Source organism: Patella vulgata, chromosome 1 (genome assembly GCF_932274485.2).
Source record: "Patella vulgata chromosome 1, xgPatVulg1.2, whole genome shotgun sequence".
NCBI classification, from domain to species: Eukaryota; Metazoa; Mollusca; class Gastropoda; family Patellidae; genus Patella; species Patella vulgata.
This window is the reverse complement of record NC_065879.2, coordinates 17445843-17463139: the sequence shown is the minus strand read 5'-3', so window position 1 is coordinate 17463139 and position 17297 is coordinate 17445843. Positions and strand designations below refer to the sequence as shown.

Genomic DNA, 17297 nt, shown 5'->3' with positions numbered 1-17297 from the left:
TTAATTAATATATTTGGCAAGTTAGGAGTTTCAAACATATTCACATATTATATATAGTGTGTACTTAAATCAACTTAGGGTATAAATGACATATTGTTATATAAAAAAGAGTTATATAGCCACAACATAGCTAGATCTATATGTCAACAACATGTTAACAGATATCTCATGGGAATGTTCTTCAGTAAATTTCCATATAACCATATAAGGGTGGGTTTCGACGTCATTGTGCTCAATTAACCAATCTCTCTATTTATTTACATCATATTTGACCAATTAGATAATTGAATGTCCAAAACCAGTAGATACAAAATTATGATGTTCGTGAGAATTCACCAGACAGCGCTTGGTTTCAGAATAAGAAAGATGTAAGAGCTTCTATCAGCAAACTCGCCCAGCGAGGCTGCATGTCTAAGGTGGAGAATGACTTTAGTTAATATTGTAATATGTACTATGCTTGTAACCATGTATCCGGCAATGCTATATAAAATGTAAAAACGAACTGTTGCATTGTTATAACTGAGAAGACAAACGTCTTAAGAAACCAGTAAGAAGTAAATACACAACGTGAAGCAGAAGCAAAGACAGCTAGAGACAAATTTTAGACGATCACAAGGCTACAGAAATATGTAGTAAGAAAAGATGCATGGGTCATACGTAGGATGTGGCGACCGGTTTTAGTACGTGTCCGCTCTCCACGTCTGACTAAAGACTCGTGGTGCTACAAGTATCCAGCATAACAGTAGGAATGGCATCTAGTAGAACAGTTCGGATGGTATCCAGTGGAACAGTTGGTATGGTATCCAGTCGAAAAAAATAGGGATGGGATCTAGTGGAACAGTTGGGATGGTATCCGTTTGAAGCTATCGTCATCGTCAGGGTATCCGGGCTAAACCCGGGCGTGAAGAATGCCACAATGATCGCTCTAGGTAGGCCAACTGGTATCCTATCATTAAAAACCAAACCGAAAGCTAAACATTTACTTTTTTCCTCCATTTCACTAAGCGCTAAAAATTTCGATGTTTTTCGATTATTTTGCCAATTACGGACCTTTTTCCGACCAATTTGTTTTGGCGAAGTGGCCTCCGGTTTCCCGAAATGACGCTAGAGACTATGTGTCTTTCAAAACTTTTCTTCGGGTTGCATGTCCCAGGGCCCGGCTGTCGCGGGCCACGAAACCCGGCACGGTATGCACCTCCCCGCTGGATCCTGTAAACTGTAATTGTGTCTATGATGTGGTAAGATGTGTTTTTTGTGTTTTATTGGTAGCCATTAAAAGTGTCACGACGTGTTATCATGCCACCAATATCTAATTCTCTAACAAACCGTAAACACGATAACCACAACCAGACAAATTTACTTTATACACGATAAACTCTTTCTGATAACAAAGTAATTTATGATTTTTCCCACAGAAATCAGAATCAAATCTCTGTCTCTTAAATTATTTGATTATTTTAATTGGGGGTCGTAAAGACCGACAGCTAATTTCGTCAAGACAGACAGCTACTATCCATTAACGCTAACAACATTTTTTTTATATTAGTATACACGTAGGCTTACACATAGATATCCTATGTACATTTTTTTCGACAAAATGGATCATAATGTTTTATATAAAAAAAATATTCATAATATACTTTCACCGCCAACTGGAATATTTTATCTGCCAAAAATGTGTGATAAAAAAAGACAACGTGTAACAATTTTATTTCTCAGGCAGGCCTATTTGTCAGACAATTATCGGTTATACAACAACTCACTAATTATATGCGTGGCATTGTGTTCCTTTACTTGACGAGAGTTCTTTGACATTGGTCGCCGTATTGGAGACAGTTCATTTGTTCAAGATGGATGTGACGTTATGACGATCATACGGCTAGCCCCCGAATAGTGAGAGAAATCAATCGGTCATTGGTCAATTACTACTTTGACTAAAATTATATAATAAAATAGATACATGTACAAAGATACACTATAACAGATGTACTATTCAAAAAAAGTAGGGGATATTTGATTTTTAAGTGTTATTATAGTCACCTAATGAAACTGACGAAGAAACAAATGACAAAATGAAATGAAGTTCACATTCATCGATTTATTCCAAATGATCGTTAGACTAAGTAAGGCACAGACTGACCATTATAAGGGTAAAATGATACCCGGGGTCAAACAGCAAAGTTACCACAGCATCACAACCAAGTCAGAAACGGGTAAATCTTCCTCTGTTTGCCAAACAAGCATTGATCCGACGTGGCATACTCCTAATGAGACGTCTAAGGTCATTTTGGTCCAGATTGTCCCATTCCTGTTGCAACGCAGCAGCAAGTTCTTGGACATTGGCAGGACGTTGTTGACGTTGACGTAACCTCTGTCCAAGCATGTCCCAGACATGCTCGATGGGGGAGAGGTCGGGACTCAGTGCTGGCCAAGGTAATGTGGTGATGTTCTGTTGTTGCAGGTAACCTGTAACGATCCTGGCCCTGTGACATCTTGCGTTGTCATCCTGGAAGATGAAACGGCGGCCATGACGTCGTGCGAACGGCACAACATGGACTGCCAAGATGTTGTCCCGGTAGTACTGGCCTGTAACACGCCCTGCAACAACATGTAAAGCCGTTCTTCCAGCAACAGTGATGCCTCCCCACACCATAACAGAACCACCCCCAAATCGATCATGTCTGATGACGTTAACGTCTTGGAAGCGCTCGTTTCGACGACGCCACACCCTCCTACGTCTGTCCAAAAAATCAACAGTGAACCTTGACTCATCTGAAAACATCACATTGCTCCAGCGTCGATTATCCCAGTGTTGACGATCCCTACACCAACGACGTCTTGCCTGAATGTGATGATCTCTCAAACAAGGGATCACGCGAGGACGTCGGGCGCGAAGGTGACCACTATGCAGTCGATTCCGAATCGTCTGGCCACTCACTCTCACACCAGTGTCTGTTTGAAGACGAGCGCTGATCTGATTTGCTGTGATGACACGATTTCTCAAGGCCAAGGTACGGATAAATCGATCCTGGGCTTGAGTTGTCGCCCTTGGTCGACCTGAGCGTGGTCTGTCCTGTACAGATTGTGTATCACGGTATCTGGACCATAGCCTGCTTATGACAGACTGAGAAACATTCATCGTCCGCGCCACAACCGCCTGTGTTGTGCCGATCTGTAGCATGCCAAGGGCACGTAACCTTTCATTTTGGGTAAGCCGACGCATATCAAAATTTGTTTTCTGGTCACTAAAACAATTAAACTGATGTTTCCACCCTGGAATTCAATGCCACAATGACTGTAACATTCAAAGTCAGAGTCGTGCAAATCTTGGGTTGGACCCCCATGATGATCCCAAGCATCACCTGCATTCCATGCGGTAGCTATTGGTGCGTTTGGGCGTCACATGTAACTGGAAATGTTTCTTCTGTTAGGTTCTATAGTGACTTTTTTCGTAGTCATTTGCATATTTTAGTATTATGCCCCCAAAATCAAATATCCCCTACTTTTTTTGAATAGTATATATACGACTGTTTAAGTTGTTTGTTGCTGTGCATTGTCCGCAGGTTTATCTTATTGGTTTTGTTTGTGTGTAGTGTGGTCCTCCTTGACTTACTGATATACTAGTCTTTATGGGAGATGCTAATTGTAGGCCAGTCCGGGATTTTCCAAAGTCAACAATAGCCGCTTTATATAAATGAGTATTTTGGGGGATACTAACCCTAACCCTAAACCCTTTTAGAAGCTGAACTCGGATCCAATGCACCTTTCACCTATACATGTTTTCATTTATATAAAGTGGACTCCGGAAATTCCCCAACCTCCCAACAATTAGCATCTCCCAATCTTTATATACATAGTTTCCAACCTCGGGTCGCGGAGCACTTTTCGCGGGGTCGTGGTGAACTTCTCTGAAACTTTTGAAAAAATGCTATGTTTACATGAAAAACATTTAAATCTCTGATCTATACATCTCTTGCCACATCGTCTTTCCTCTCTCACGCTCACGATTTGATTCCTCAGACTCTCATTACAACATTTTGATCTGTAAAGAATGATGATGTTCCATAGCAAATGGTGACTTTGTTCTTCGAGGGGTCGGGATTTAAAGATGGTTTCTCGAATGTGGTCGCGATCAGATGATGGATTCTGGAATGGCGTCGCAACCAACAAAAGGTTGGGAACCACTGCCTTATATATAAAACTGGGGATTCAGCGCCATATATTTTTATATATATAATCTCCGTAGTAATTTATATATGTTTACATGAATGTACTAAGTGAGCAAGACGCTAGCTCACTATCCTTAAAGTCGCGGGTTCGATCCAGGTGTTGGCCGACAAATTTCATCCGGATTTATCCTAGTCAGTGGTGCAAGACGGAGAGCATGGCAAGGACAGATGTCTAGTCGTTCGGATGGAACGACAAACTGAGACCCCGTGTACACATTGGCGTACACGTAAAAGATCCCTTGGCAGTTCGAATTCAATTTAAGAGTAGGTCGTAGCGCCGCTGTCCGGGCAAAAGTTTCCTCATAGCACACTGTATAGCGTATGTCCATCTTCATCAGCTCAGTCGGAGCAGAACAGTGGACGTTAAACCCCATTTCATTTCATTTTACATGAATTTTCGACGTTTTAACCCTAACAAGTTAGCCCCAGTTTATTCTTATCAGATTATTTCACATAAAATCCAATCAAACAAGATTTGAGAAACTTAAAAGGCTTTAATAAGATAATAAAATACACAACATACATAACACAGGGAGGTTGCCTAGGTAGGGCTTAATAAGGGAGGTTGCCTAGGTAAGGTTAAATAAGGGAGGTTGCCTAGGTAAAGTTAATTCAGGGAGGTTTTCTAGATAAGGCTTAGTCAGGAAGGTGGTCTAGATAGGGCTTAAAAAGGGCGGTTTTCTAGGTTTAAATCATGGAGGATAGTCAAGGTAGGGTTAAATCAGGGACGTAGAATGAAGGGAGTAGAAACTCCTTAAGTCGGCCCTTTCTCCTCTAAAGACATTTTTCACTTCCTAAAGTGACTGCGTTTCAACGTGTACGCTTTAAATTTTCTGGGAGCCACGATGACTTAGCGAGTAAGCCTCGGGTTCCATCCCGTTGTAGCTCGAGAAAGTTTCTCGGAGTTTTCTGACGGGGTGTCCACGTGTCACCGATGCTGGATGGAGGGACTGGAACCAATACTCGAGGTCTCGTGCAGGTTAGCGTACGCGTAAAAGAACCCTTGGACAGCTGAAATTTGATATGAAGAGTAGGCCGATGTCCGGGCAAAAATGCTCCTAATAGCATGCCCCTCATCTTAAAGTATTTGCAGACTCCCAAGAGGGTCATCAATGGAGAACGAGGCCTTCAAATTCTTATCACAGCTTCTCATTCCTTCATTGATACTCCTAGAGCTAAAACTTAATACAAAACTCACAAAGGAAAAATAATCCCAGCAAGCATGTTAATTTAATAGTTAGAGGGTGAAAGTTTATAAAATTAAATTAATACATAAGACTGTGTGGCCTCGACACAGAGACGCAGTTAATATACAACATAAAGGTAGGGTATAATTATCTTGGTAAATTACATGCCCACCTATAACGTTAAAAGACTAGCAAGCCATTAAGGGATCGACTCCCTGCTATCGTCGTCTGCAGAAAGCTGTCGTATTAATTAATAATGTATTTTTAATGTATTTTTAAAACTCCTGTTAAACATTGAACATGTAAACATCGTTTACATTTAATTAGGTTTCAAATTTTAAAATCACAAATGAAATGGGGTTTAACGTCCTTTACAAACCGGAATAAATTAGTTTAGATAGTCGAGGTAATGAGTTGAATTTGTGTATTAGATGCTAGTCGTTCGAATGGGGTGAAAAACCGATACACGTGAAATAACACCTGAAAGTTGGAATTCGATATAACAGTAGGCCATAGTGTCTCATAGCACACTGTAAGACATATGCCCGTCTTCATTATCCCATTCAGAGCAGAAAAGTAGGACGTTAAACCCCATTTTATTTAATAGCTACACCAGAGAGACAGAGAGAGTTTTAACTAGGTCATTTCGGGACTAACATAAGGAGCGCGTAGGGGTCTTTGCTATAGGAGGAAACCAGAGGACCCGGAGAAAACCCACGAGCCTGGACTGGTGACGCTACTTGACCCAATGACAGACCTTGTGATCTAACGAACAAAATCACACACAGATTTTTTCTGTTACATTCATTGAAATAATGTCGAACAAGCAAAAAAAACACGCAAAGCATTGCCACCGTTTTGGTCTCACTCCACTCTAATCCATTCAACAGACATATTATTGTCTAAGAGCTTCTGATTTTATAAAATTCTCTCCAGACTTCACGCCATGCTTGACGGTGGCTCCACGATGCCCCCCCCCCCTCAAATGCCACATGCGCAAATTCATGACCACGCCCCTATCACATTGTTCCACGACTACACAAATACCACAATTATACAACAATATATACAGAACAAAACCAAAACACAGTAACGTACATATATAAAGTTGGGCGAGGTATCACCAACACAACCGTTCTTTAAAAAAGGAAATCCAACGTTTTCTTCATGGCGTCATTTCGGTTCTTTAATATATTAATGCAACATTTGCTTCGTGACTTTTTTTCGGTTATTTGAAATAAAAAATCCAACATTTGCTTCATAACGTCATTTCTTTTCTTTAAAATATCAAATCCAACATTTACTTCATGACGTCATTTCGGTCTTTTAAACTAGTTTGTTGATGACATTATTTATCCATACCCGTTGCCATAGCCACAATATTCACAGGAACACTTGAGTATATATCTGTATGTCGCGAACACCCGTTCCCTATTTTTACACTTTAAAGATACCGCTTTCATAATTGATAAATTATCTCGACAACACGAACAGGAATACTTGAAGGGGCGATATAAGATTGGTGAGAATGAAACTCTGGGTAAAGTTTTCGATTTATTACAATGTCCTTCACACCTGGCTAACAAAACATTCTGAAAAATAAATAAGTAAAAACTATAATTATTATAAGACGGTTATATCAAGTGGTTTATCAATATGGGCGATTAATGTCACGTACGATACAAAACTTTAATGGTATATCATTTCAAGGGAGCCACGGTGGCTCGGTGAGTAGGAGATTGGCGAGCTAATCTGGAGGTCGTGCGGTGTACACGGGACCTCGTTTTTTTCGTCCTATCCAAACGACTATACTTTATCTCTTGCCAGGCCTGCTGTCCTCCACCCCATTGCAACAAGGGGAAACCACGCCGGAAAATCCCGATGAACTTTCTAGACCAACACCGAGATCGAACGCGAGATCTCCAGGTTAACGGGTCAACCTTTTTCTGCACACTGAGCCACCCGTTTATAGAATATCGTTGCCCGGGCAAAATTACTCTACTCTGTATTGGCCCCATTAAAAAGTTGGAAGTAAAACTCCATTTGAGTGATTCATTCGTTCCCGACTTACACCCATCGTAGCTTAAAGCTGTTCCAACTAACTTTAAAGGAGCTAAATCGCTATTCTTTGGCACCTAGAAATGGACACAAATGAGCCGCAACGCATATAATAATGTAATATGAATGTATATCAACTGATTTACATTCAATCGTTACTGTTTTTACTGTAATTTCCAATCAGTTATGTTCGGCGAAATACGCGAAGAGTCCGAATTGAATGGCAGTCTTTGGTGTCTGGTTATTCCAGTCTACACCGGTAGTATTCTCCTACCAGGGATATGTTTAGCCTCGTTGATCGAATCGCTTGATACAAATGGCGCCCGAAAACATTCTGACACGCGATTCGTGTGCCAATTTTAAAATTTCATTTTGTCTTAAGTATTGGATATCAGAAGCCCAACTCTTCACGGAAAGATAACAACATCAATGTTGATTTAAACTGACCAATAAGTCGTGTTTGGACTGCCGAAGACTGTGGATGATACTGCGTTAAAGACTTGGCGCCTTTAAGCCATAGACATTGATATTTACAGCAAACGGAAGCTGTAGTTTGTCCCATTTCCTCCCACACACGCATTTACGTTCTGTGTACTTTAAACGACGATGTATACAATCCGATTATAGAATATCAAAAGGCATTTGAAGAATTCCTATTTGCATATTTTGCCAGATCTTGGAGACTATTTTCGTTAGCCAGCTATTTTGTTTATGTGGTTTTTAAATCAAACAATTTACATAATAAAATGTATATCTTGGTTTCATCTCCGACATGGTCTATAATAAAATACATTTAGATGTATGGATTGCCATATAAACCAAACTATAAGACTTTCTACACAGTTCTGTTGTTTTTGTCGGGTATGATATACAACTAAATATAAAACTACGTCAGCAAATGAATGAAATACCAGAAGAAGGGGTGGAACCACAGGTCGTACATCTTGATCGTTCTAACCATAATATCGTTACGTCGAATCAGATCGACTTTCAATTGAATAAACAATTATTTAATTAAAATCGGTTGATGTCGACTCCAATAACTGCTTGGAAAGGCGGAAATCATTTGCGTATAGCGCTATGGCTTCATGGAAAGACGACAGTAAGTTGCCTATAGCGCTGTGGCTCCTTGGCAAGACAATTAGTCACCTATGGCCCCTTAGGTGTCTAACAAGACGATATAGCCCGTCCCCATCTAAAACAAGAGATTACAAGCCATATAGACCCCATCTAAAACTGGGGATTCCACGTCATGTAGACAGACCCCATCTAAAACTGGGGATTCAGCTCTATATAGACAGACTCCATCTAAAACTGGGGATTCCACTCCATATAGACAGATCTCATCTAAAACTGGTGATTCCTTTCCATATAGACAGACCGCATCTAAAACTGGGGATTCCACTCCATATAGACAAACCTCATCTAAAATTGGGGATTCCACTCCATATTGACAGACCTCATCTAAAACTGGGGATTCAGCTCCATATAGACAGACCTCATCTAAAATTGGGGATTCCACTCCATATAGACAGACCACATCTAAAACTGGGGATTCCACTCCATATAGACAGACCTCATCTAAAACTGGGGATTCCACTCCATATAGACAGACCTCATCTAAAACTGGGGATTCCACTCCATATAGACAAACCTCATCTAAGGTATCAATACAAACGAATAACCCCACTCGGCAAACCTCGGCAGATTCCGTTACTCTACATCTAGCCTCGGCTGTATGATGGTAAGTGATATGTACCTTCGCCTATACAATTTCGTTGCGACACCGGTTTACTTATTAGGAAAACCTGCCGCTTTTAAAAATAAGTCATCAAAATTGCGTCGTTCGAAGCGTGTGTAGAATATTTAGCCCAAAGTTCGTTTGAAGAAAAGTAGTTCCAATGGCGGACTTTGTCATACAGCCGAGGCTAGATGTAGGGTACCGGTACTGAAATCTGCTGAGGTTTGCCGAGTGCGAATAACCCGTGCAATTATAAATTAAATGTCCGCGTCAAAATCCATCTGTGTCATAATTTTGTTACTCTATCGGCGAGAATTGAGCACGTGAGTGGGTATACCGAGATCTATCCGCGGGTTTGAACACATGTGTTGAAATTTTGTGATGGTCCATTTCAGTATCCCTACATTAAATTCGTTCGGCGCGAAATAATTAAAAGATAAGTTAATTATGCATGGACATAAGAATTAAAATCAGTTGGCCAAATAATATTCTATCCAGGTACAAGTATAGCTAGCAGTAAGAACAGTTCTGTCATTGAGGCATTCTACACACAGAGACCTGTCTACTTTGAGAGTAGATCTCTGCACTGAATGGCCGCCATATTGAGAACAAGTATGATCGTATTATGGACCAGGAACTGACCATGATGTTGGATGAGATTAAAAAATCTAATTCACCAAATCGATGCAGAGTTGTTCAAAGATCACGCATGCCAATTTTCATGTCGACCGGACTTGAACTGACGGAGCCTTGGGCTTTTTCGAAGAGCGTCACCCCAAGAACAAGAAGACCAAGATGAGTAGCGGTTAGTAACCAGTTTCTGGTCAAAAAATTAATATACCATGTTGTTATGTTGTTCTAAACCGTTTTACACCTTTCATACAGACAAAGGCTAAATAAATATTTTCAATTATTCATTGAATATAAAAATGAAAGCGAAGGCAAAACGTCTCAAAATCAACGAAGTATACTTAGTGTTTTCGACTAAAATAGTCGTTGTCGGAGTTAAAATGTCCGTCAACTAGCTCAGTGTCTGTTTTCAAGTTTCGTATGTATTTGAGGATAATTAAATAAGCATATTTGATAATTGTTGAAAGTTAACTAATTCGTCGGTTATTATTATATTTTGGGGGTCGAACTCATATCATGAAATGTGCGCCCTGTATTCTAAAGCATAAGATTTCGGTTAGGTCTACATGTAGGCCTATATTTGAAGAACCTCCCAAATGAATACATGTGCATGCATGCTGAGTAGTGTGCACCATGCTTTAAAGTCGGTTACGGGGATTTTATCAGGTAAAGCCAGGATGAATCTGGCGAAACACGTGTTTGTTTGTTTACAAATATTTCTTTTCATCAGTAAGATTAGTAGATATAAAGTCAACTGGGATATTTGGGGCCATGCACGTGCATGTGCGATTCTCGATGTTAGTCATAGAAGAGGTTGTTAAGATGTGGAATTTAGTCGGATATTCTCCTGGGAATCCGGGTACCAGATCTTAGAGGCGTACCAGATGTGACGATAAACACATATGAATTGCTTTAAGAAGCCAAACGAATGCTAAGAATTCATCCTCCCACAGTTTAATGGCTAACAGCGCCGTCTACGATTCCCGATATTCCCACAGGGACAGCAACTCTCGCCAACAGTACACACCCGAAACAAACGTCATCAACACGGGCAACACTCTAATTGTAATTTGTCATAGACTTGTAAACATTGTAAATGAAACTGGATCTAACGTCCTAGTTGTCTGCACCAACCAGGCGAATAAGGGACATTTTGCCCGGACAGCGGCGTCTCCACCTACTTTTCATCGAATTCCAACTGCCAAGGCCTCTTATACGTGCATGTCTGTTTTCTGGAGCGTCTACAAGCCACCACTTTCAGGGGGAGACTATTCGTGCCGCCACCCCCTACTGGAAACTCCAATAGTAGACGGTGGCAGACCACCATTAATTTCACCATTGACTTCAATGTTAATTCTGGCCTCTTTGCCCAACTTTTCCCCAAATTTTCGTTGGGCTGAATGCTTTTCACTACAGAGAGAGGAACAAATGGTCATGTCTTTGCACTAAAATTTTTATGAGATTGACCACCAATATTTTGAGATACACAAACTTGAAGAAGCATTCTAAAAACATGTAACTAGTTGCCGTACATATCACCCAGTTATCCTTCCGCCTCAAAATCATGAATATTTATAAAAACCTGGCAGAAAATGTTAATTTAACCCCACTTTGTTCATTCTAGACCAAAAATCAACAAAAATGGGCATGCAAAAGGAGAGAAAAGAGACAGAGGGAGAATTGCTATAAATAGACGAATTACAATGGTGAAAATTAATGGTGGTCTGCTTCCAGACAACTCTGATCCCGCCAATACAATATACCACAATTGACCAGTTTTATTGTTCAATGTTACAATTATCTCCGTGATTAACCACAGACTGTAAAATGGTTTCTTATCGATGATGAAGTTGATTGAATGACGACAAGATAAGACAGAACCTCCCATAAATTACACACATTAACATCGTCTTACTTGACTTTACCAAGAATTATTACTATTGTATGTCTTAGACTCTAATCGCGAGCTCGTTTGTGTCTAGTCGTTCGGAATAAACGATAACTCAGAATTTCATTCTGCATTGGAAATGTAATGGAATGGAATGAGATGAGATGGGGTTTTATTTGATGTCTTTTCATTCGTAACCACCATTATTAGACAAACATATGGTAGTTTTTATTTCTATGATATCCTGGCTTTAGCAAGAATTATTACTACTTTATATGCACAACTCTAATTTCGTACTCGTTTGTGTCTAGTCGTTCGGAATGAACGATAAACTCGAATTTCATACTACTTTGGGGGTGTAATGGAATGGGAATCTCGTAATTTTTTAGTTTTCATTTCTATGGTTTCCTGACTTTTTTTATGTGCCAGGCTCTAATCTCGTGTTCGTTTGTATCTAGTCGGTCAGAATGAACGATAATTCCGAATTTCTTTCTACTTTATGTGCACGTCTCTAATCTCTAGCTCGATTGTGTCTAATCCTTCGGAATAAACGATAAATCCGAATTTCTTTCTACTTTATGTGTCAGACTCTAATATCGTGGTCATTTCGGGACTAACATAAGGTTCAATTTTATTTCAATAATTCGCTTGCGCGTAGGGGTCTTTAGCAATGGGAGGAAACCTGAGGATCCGGAGAAAACCCACGAAGTTGGACAGGCGACCCTACTCCTTGTCAAAAGGGGAATTGAAACCACGCCAGTTGACTCAATGACAGACCTTATCATACAGCGCGCACGTGCTAACCATTCAGCCATCCACACGTCCCCCCCCCGGTTAAATGTACAATATGGTGGTATAATATAATGTAATGGCGAAATAATGTAATATACTAACTCTCTGTTCACAGTCTTTACTGGGATGTCTGATAGTTTCAACAAAATAATGTCTCATACATCGATTTTCTCTTCTTATTGGTGTAACGCCCCTCCAGCACCCCATACACAATATAGTTAACAACACCCGTATCACAGAAACCAATAAACATCCCCGCATTTTACTACTCTTCTAAACCTGAAATAAATGCATGTTCCGTTAAAGATACATTATGTAAGATTTAGATAAAGAGCTGGTCGTTTTTGTTATAATAGTAGAAAAATAGACAATGCAAAATGAATATATTGAAAATTTTATTCAAATTACGTTATTCTGAGCCATGTTATCACTGTAGTTTTGACAAGATGTGTGCATTGGTTTCTTATTATCGTAACCACGGTACTGGTATATTCGAGTCTTAGCCTTGCTTCTCCATTTTATATTAAATCATTAAATGGCCGAACCGTTTTAATCTAGTTAAAATCACGCATACGATAGCATCGAGAGCTGATTATTGTCTTGTCATGTTAATAATAATTATTAATTATTAATAATTATTGTCTAATCATATGTAAGGCCTAAAGAAGGACTTGCAATAGGAAGATTATTTAGCTCTAATTTATCTTTAACAGCATACAATATTACAGTCCCTGTCGCGGTTTGACTCGGTAACGGGCGTCGCGACCAGATACCCGGTGTTGCGGTTTGACTCGGAACCAGTTGTTGCGACTCGATACTCAGTGTTGCGGTTTGACTAGGAACCAGTTGTTGCGACTCGATACTCGTGTCGCGGTTTGACTCCGAACTAGTTTGTCGCGGTTTGACCCAGTACCCGGTGTACTCGAGACCAGGTATCGTGGTTTGACTCTATACCAGGTGTCGTGGTTTGCCTAAGTACCCGGTGTCGCGGTTTGACTCGATACCAGGTGTCGCGGTTTGCCTAAGTACCCGGTGTCGCGGTTTGACTGGATACCAGGTGTCGCGGTTTGCCTAAGTATCCGGTGTCGCGGTTTGACTCGATACCAGGTGTCATGGTTTGACTAAGTACCCGGTGTCGCGGTTTGACTCGATACCAGGTGTCGCGGTTTGCCTAAGTACCCGGTGTCGCGGTTTGACTCGATACCAGGTGTCATGGTTTGACTAAGTACCCGGTGTCGCGGTTTGACTCGATACCTAGTGTCGCGGTTTGCCTAAGTACCCGGTGTCGCGGTTTGACTCGATACCAGGTGTCATGGTTTGAATAAGTACCCGGTGTCGCGGTTTGACTTGATACCAGGTGTCGTGGTTTGACTAGAACTAGTTGTCGAGGTTTAACTCGGTGTCGTGGTTTGACTTGCTACCTCAATATCTGGTGTCGCTGTTTGAATAGGTACCCGGTGTCCTGTTTGATACGGTTCTTGCGCATGGTAATCGAGATAGGTGTTTATGTAACTTTTCGTTTTACGGTGCCTATTTCATAATTACAGATAATTGATTTACCTAGAAACTGTAATTTAGGCGCATTATCAAAAGAATTAAACTATTTATTATTGATACGTAACAACAAATTATTAAATATTAGTATTAAATTTTCATTTGTTATATATATATAAAAAGGACTCGGTAGGCCTTATAATACATAATTATAAATTATATATAAATAAATAGCACATATAAAACGGAACTCAATAAGCGTAATAATCAGTGCCGAATTACGCACATTTTGATAGGTGACCCGAAAATAAAGTTAAATTTAAAGTAGCTAAGTCTCTAACTTAATATCATCTAAAGTTTTCGACATTGAAAACAAGAATTATTTGCCAATTTAAATCGACATTGATGTTGTAATCTTACCGGGAAAAGATTGGCTTCTGATATCCAATATTTAAGACAAAATAGACATATTCCACAAGTCCTGTCAAACGGTGACTCCATATTCTTATCTGGAGAGCATGTGCGATAAATACTATCGGTATAGACTGGAATAACCAGACGCTACAGATTGCCATTCTGTCAAGAGAACTGACGTATTTAGAAATTACAGTAAAAATAGAAACGATTGAATGTAAACCAGTTTATATTCATTCATATATGCGCCGCGGCCCATTTGTGTCAATTTCTAGGTCCAGAACATTAGCGATTTAGCTCCTTTAACAACAGAAAATTTATTACAAAAAAATTCAGAACGAATTATTTTTGACAGTTCTGTACTATAAGATTACAGTAGCCAGATTGGACGTTTGTAAGAATCAATAAGTTTGTAGATGATTATAAAATAGTATGTTATATAAAACATATTAATAACAATATTGCTACTTACCCTTCTGTATGGCAGAAACGTATTAACGACCAAATGACGTCATTGTTTTAAAACCTATCAGTGCTATTAATAGCCTTTACGTCGTTTGGTAATTTTTAAAATAAATATTAGTTTTTTAAACTGTACGCTAACACGAGATACAGATGTAATCCTAGTTTAAACACACAAAATCAATGAAAAAAGGTTCACTTTGGTAACTGACCAAGGTTCCTCTCGATTTAAAATGTTTCCTTCGTTTCTATTTAGCAACAAACCCAGGATTCTCTAGATTTAAAATGTTCCCTCGTTTCAATAAATATTTTTCACTTTTAGAATAGTCCAAGGCTTCCTCTCGATTATAGATACTTTCCTCGTTTCATTAAACACGTTTTTTTATTTTCGGAACAGACCTAGGATTCCTCCAGATTTATAATATTTCAATCGTTTCAATAAATATTTTTCACTTTGGGAACTGACTAAGGCTTCTTCTCGATTATAAATATTTCCGATGTTATATAATAAATAATTGTCACTTCGATAACTCACCGGGACTTCCTCTCAATTTAAAATATGTCCCTTGTTTCAATAAACATTTGTTCATTTTTAGAACAGACCAAGGCTTGCTCTTGATTATGAATATTTTCCTCGTTTCATTAAACACTTTTTATTATTTTCGGGACAGACCCAGGATTCCTCTCGATTTAAAATATCTCCCTCGTTTCAGCAAACAATTTTCACTTTTAATAAGCACAAAGAATTCCTCTGGATTTAAAATTCCACTTTTCTTCAATATGTTCTTAATCAAAATTCAGTCAGAAACATTAATTTAAGACGCAGAGCATTTTGTTCTACATTTGTTTCAGCACGTCAAAATAGGTGAAACATTTTTTATTTTTAAGTTTCGGTGAATATTTCCTTAGAATAATTTTCGTCGTTTTCAACAAATTTCTGGTGTTAGTTTTGTCACTCACGAGACTTTATTCTCCACGACGTATAATTAACATATTCCATGTTTGGTCACCAGATTTGTATCGTCGGCCCACCACATAACTTATTTTCCCGCGAGATTTGGAAACAGGGCGTTCCATGTACTTATGCCATACTTAGACACAGAATATTTCCGGGATTACCAGTCATGTATTCTACTTTTATCCTGAAAACAAAGTTATATATTCCTGAAAATGGCACTTATTATCACAAAAATACCCTTCAAATCCACCAGTATAACATAATGAACTTTAAAAAAACCGCACCTTTAAGAGAATTCTTGATCTTAATACGATTTGGTTTTACAAGAAAATATTAAAATTTCCGGAATTCCCATTTAAATTTTCAATTCCTTTTAAAACTCAACCATAAGATGTTTCGAGTTCTGTTTATAACGAAGTTTATGTAAGTAACATATACGCTATGGGATAAGTAGCTCATTTTAAGGAAATTAATTTAAAGTTCCGATTTCTTTCAAGATATGATGCCATGCCCATTATATTTGTACAATGTTCTGTCTAAAACATGGATTCTATTATTTTCCTTATTGCATTTCGCGTGTTTGAAAAGAGCACTTAATAGAAGAACCATTAATTCCAAAACACCACTTCAGGAACATGAAACAAACGCTTTACCCGTATGCCACACAAGTTCGTAAGTTTCTACACAGTTATAAAAAATATTTATGCTCCAGATTTTGTATACAAAGAAGACGGCGTTACAGAGTTCCGCTGGTTTAAGTCGTGGATATAATTGTGTGTATCAAGCGCCTCTCTTATCTACTATAAAATTACTAACAGGCGTAAACACGATCACCCCACACGCGCCACGCATCTTTTTGATCATTCTATGGAACTCACACACGTGCCTGTAATTAGACGTTTGCTTGTTTAGAATGGCGGGAGATTTTATAAGCTGTAAACTGGAGTTAAAACGTTTGAAGATGTTTTATAAAGTTTTAGGAATTTGTTATAGTTGGACGAGCCATCTTTATTTCTAGCTATCAATTTATAATAATACGTCTGTTACAACATATGTTGTAAGTTACAAAACTTTTTGTGAATAGGCTTATATACATGCCTAAGAGTTCTCGATAGAACTTTCTAAAACTCGGGGATATTGTTCACTGGGTATGAGGCAGAAACCTATCGATTTTCAGAATATTTGTGGATCGTAAATTGAGTACTCAAGTTTTCTGGAGTAAATCTTATTTTCTTTTATTGGGGTTAACTTCCTACTCTCTGCACCGACTGGGATAATGTTGCAACTTACAAAACTTATTGAATAGGCCTATATAGGCCTCATGGAAGGCTTCAATTGAAATATGCTGAATATATGATTATCTTGTAAACCCGATATTGGTCAAAATTCGCGATAAAATCCGGGAGAGCGCTATGGATATTTGAAATATTTGGATCGTAGCCCT

The 17297-nt window shown here is 38.9% G+C and overlaps 1 long non-coding RNA gene across 1 annotated transcript; it reads right to left on the bottom strand.

Moving 5' to 3' along the window:
- Positions 1-6870: 6870 nt before the first annotated feature.
- LOC126827854 (uncharacterized) lies at positions 6871-16001 on the bottom strand. The gene is made up of 3 exons (XR_007682891.2): positions 14906-16001; positions 12628-12804; positions 6871-7008 (listed from the first exon to the last, which is right to left on the bottom strand). It is a non-coding gene; the product is annotated as an uncharacterized LOC126827854 (long non-coding RNA).
- Between the last annotated feature and the right edge of the window lie 1296 nt (positions 16002-17297).